At 44.6% G+C, this 4,013-nt stretch overlaps 1 non-coding gene across 1 annotated transcript; it reads left to right on the top strand.

The window, feature by feature from the left end:
* Positions 1-303: 303 nt before the first annotated feature.
* LOC122555608 lies at positions 304-431 on the top strand. The gene has a single exon (XR_006313326.1). It is a non-coding gene; the product is annotated as a U6atac minor spliceosomal RNA (small nuclear RNA).
* The last annotated feature ends 3,582 nt before the right edge of the window (positions 432-4,013 follow it).

Genomic DNA, 4,013 nt, shown 5'->3' with positions numbered 1-4,013 from the left:
TTTTCATCTGGGATCATAAGACACCTCATCATCAGCTCACATCCTGCATGCCCATCCAATGCACATGACCCATGAACAGATAAATTGGAAATGCTGCACAAAAGCTCGCGAAAGCTAAAAACCACTCAGCACCAAATTGCTTTGATATGAACACAGTTAAAAATATTTAGATGGTCTTTTCTAATGAACCCAGTAAAGTGAGCAGTAGCCAATGATTCAGAAAATAAGAAGCATATTTTAATAGCTACTTGATATTATAGAAAGGTAATATTGCTGAAAAAAAATAAGGGACTGAATTTTGCTATGTTGTATGAAAGGAGAGAAGGTTCGCATCCCCTTGATAAGGATGGAAGGGGTCCTCGTAGCCTTACACAACACACAAATGATTAAGACATTGCCATCTACTTAGTGGCATCTAACCATATTTCTTGGGCAATATGGTGGCTCAGTGGTTAGCACTGCTGCCTCACAGTGCCAGGGTCTTGGGTGCCCCCTGTAAAAACGCCATCCCATTCTCCCAATTCCTTCGTCTCCGCCGCATCTGCTCCCAGGAGGACCAGTACAAAATTGACCTGCTGTGCTGTTCCAGCAATAAAGTTTCAACTTCAATTCCAGCCTCAGGTGACTATCTGTGTGGAGTTTGCACATTCTCCCCGTGTCTGCATGGGTTTCCTCCAGGTGCTCCGGTTTCCTCCCACAGTCCAAAGATGTGCAGGTTAGGTGAACTGGCCAAGTTAAGTTGCTCATAGAGTTAGGTGCATTAGTCAGGAGTAAATGTAGGGAAATAAGTCTGGGTGGGTTACTCTTCGGAGGGTCGGTGTGGACTTGTTGGGCCAAAGGGGCTGTTTCCATACTGTAGGGAATCTCATCTAAAAATTTGACTAAATGCAAATTTCGGGAAGTTTCATGGAGGGTTAATGCCTGTGAGCTTGAGTGAGTGATCTCCTGCAATGTCACACTGCTCATTTCATTATGTATGCACCACATCACTACAGTAATGTCCTCATTGTATCCTATACTCACCATTGGTGGACATACACACCATTGCCAGATTGTCTGGGATTCCCATTGCAAATTCCAAATGTGTCTCGTCAATCGCAGCAAGCCAGGAATTGCCCTTCATGGTTGCAGGATCAGAGGAATAGCCCCAGAGATGGGAACAGAGGCAAGTTGGCACCACAATTTAGTGATGGTGACTAAATACCTGGGCAACAGATTGGTAGAGAAGATGGCCATTCTCTTTTCTCAGGATGCCAGAAGAGGTCATAGTGTGAGACGTTGCTAGCCCAGACTGAAGTTGCCACCCGGCATAGTCCATCATCTACAGGAGTACCAGCAGCGCAGGGATGAAGGTTAATGAAATTCTGCCCTCCACAAGGCTATGTGCCATCATCTTTTCTTCCATGCTACTTCGCTCTTACTCTATTTCTGCTTCTGCAACCACCTCCCACCAAGGCTCTGGTCTATCATGCTCCCCACTGAATGCAGTATCTTCCCTCATTAACTCTCACCCTCTCCAATCTCCAGCCCCACCCAGTAACCTTACATGCCCTCTGGGTAAAAGGGAGGCCTCCCCATACTGGAGAATCAGAGTCAAGGCACTGGAAGAGCACAGCAGGTCAGGCAGCATCCGAGGAGCAGAACAGTCAATGTTTTGGGCATTAGCCCTTTGTCAGGAATGCCCTCCAGACTGCCTACTCACTCACTTGTAAGAAATTGCCAGCTGGACAGGCATTAGTGGCTGTGCCAGACACTCAATCTCTTCCTTTGTCTCATTGCAGGAGAAAATAACTCTCCATAGAGTATCAAGGCAGGTGGTGGCATGCCTGAAGTTTATCTTCTGACTCCCTACCTCAGGCACTAGTTAGACAATAGCCATTCATATGATGATGTTAAGACCTGCATGTCGCAGTAACCAAATAAGAGCCATTGTAAAGTAATGTGCTACTGTCCCATTACCACCATGTGAATTTATTCTTAACATGCCTAGGCTTCTACCTCCATATCACAAAACATTTCCCCTTGGCTTTTACAGGCACACATGGCTCAACCAGTCCCAGAAGGCATCATTGTAAGAAGCCACAGATCGTTCAGAGGAAACACCAGCAAAGCTGCTTCCTAGACCCTCCATCAGCTCAGATACTGACACCTTGGTGAATGCAATATCTTGAGTACAGTCAGGAGAACATTCTGGTGAGCGCATCACTGCCATGACTCCACAGCTGGTTGATGAAGAAACAGAGCTGGAAATGTGTTGCTGGAAAAGTGCAGCCGGTCAGGCAGCATCCAGGGAACAGGAGAATCGACGTTTCGGGCATAAGCCCTTCTTCCTGAAGAAGGGCTTATGCCCGAAACGTCGATTCTCCTGTTCCCTGGATGCTGCCTGACCTGCTGCGCTTTTCCAGCAACACATTTCCAGCTCTGATCTCCAGCATCTGCAGACCTCACTTTCTCCTCCTGATGAAGAAACAGAGCCAAGAATTGTGGCACTGGAAAAGCACAGCAGGTCAGGCAGCATCCGAGGAGCAGGAGAGTCAATGTTTCACGCATAAGCCCTTCATCAGGTCACTGGGGTGCAGAGGAATGCCAGAAACCAGTTAGCCATTGGCAAGAAGAAGGCTAAGAGGGGATTTGATAGAGACATACAAGATGATCAGAGGATTAGATAGGGTAGACAGTGAAAGTCTTTTTCCTCGGATGATGACATCAGCTTGTACAAGGGGGCATAACTACAAATTGAGGGGTGATAGATTTAAGACAGATATCAGAGGCAGGTTCTTTACGCAGAGAGTGGTAAGGGCATGGACTGCCCTACCTGCTAATGTACTCAACTCAGGGAAATTTAAACAAACCTTAGATAGACACATGGATGATTTTGGGATAGTGCAGTGGGACGAGCTGAGAATAGTTCACAGGTCGGCGCAACATCGAGGATCGAAAGGCCTGTTCTGCGCTGTATTGTTCTATGTTCTATGTTCTATAACTTCATTCAAACACAGAATCAGTCTCCAAGACCAACCTTGATCATATTAAATGGCAGAGCAGGCTTAAGGGGCTGAAATGCCTAATTGTGCTCCTAATTCTTGTGTTTTTTTATAAGAATAGGGTGCTTATTGATTGTTAAATCCATTCTAATTGGTCAAGGGGTTTCTATGGAGAATGTAACAGCTTGGAAGACAATAGTCATTAAGAGGAGATGATAGACTTGTGGTATTATTGTTGGATTGCTAATCCAGGCATTGTCCCAGATGGCAGATCATAGAATTTGAACCCAATTAAAATCTGGAATTAAGAGTCTGATGTTGACCATGAATCCATTGTTGACTGTACTGATAAATCCATCTGAGTTCCCAATAACCTTTAGGGAAGAAAACTGCTGTCCTTACCTGATCTGGCCTACTTGGGACTCCACAGCAATGTAGTTGACTCTTAACTGTTCTCTGGGCACCTAACCAGTGATGCCCTCATCCCATTAATGAATTAACAAAAGCAAAATATTCTTCATGCAATACCTCAGCTAATCAGTGTTGACGTGTGAACTAATCAGGACACTTTTTCCATCCAATATCATTTTTTTTGCTCTCTTGAAGTAATAGTCCTCTTGCACCTGTCCTGATGGATGCAAAAAAAATCAATGACATGTTTGTTCTTTCAGCAAAACTGAAATATTTTCTGTTCAGACACAGCTTCTCCCTCTGTAACCTCATTCGTAAATCACAAGTGTAAAATCCCTCGGCACTCTCTCGAATATAAGTGGTGTTTCATGAGATTGAGCAGAAATAACTCAGTTATATATTTACAGAAATTTAACCTTGACTTATCTTTTATGTGCAGGTCAATATACTGCATGCTGAGTCTTCCTCTGGGATTATTGCCAGTAATATGATGCTTCCCCTCACTTGCATTTGTACTGTGGATTCAGACAGGGATAATTCTCATTAATTATTTTGCCTGGTGCTGGTGAAAGACTACAGTTATTCAAGAAGGCAGCACAACACCACCTTCTTGGGGGC

The sequence above is a fragment of the Chiloscyllium plagiosum genome, chromosome 12, assembly GCF_004010195.1.
Source record: "Chiloscyllium plagiosum isolate BGI_BamShark_2017 chromosome 12, ASM401019v2, whole genome shotgun sequence".
Classification (NCBI taxonomy): domain Eukaryota; kingdom Metazoa; phylum Chordata; class Chondrichthyes; order Orectolobiformes; family Hemiscylliidae; genus Chiloscyllium; species Chiloscyllium plagiosum.
Note: the sequence above shows the minus strand (reverse complement) of the source record. Positions and strands in the feature narration are given on the sequence as shown.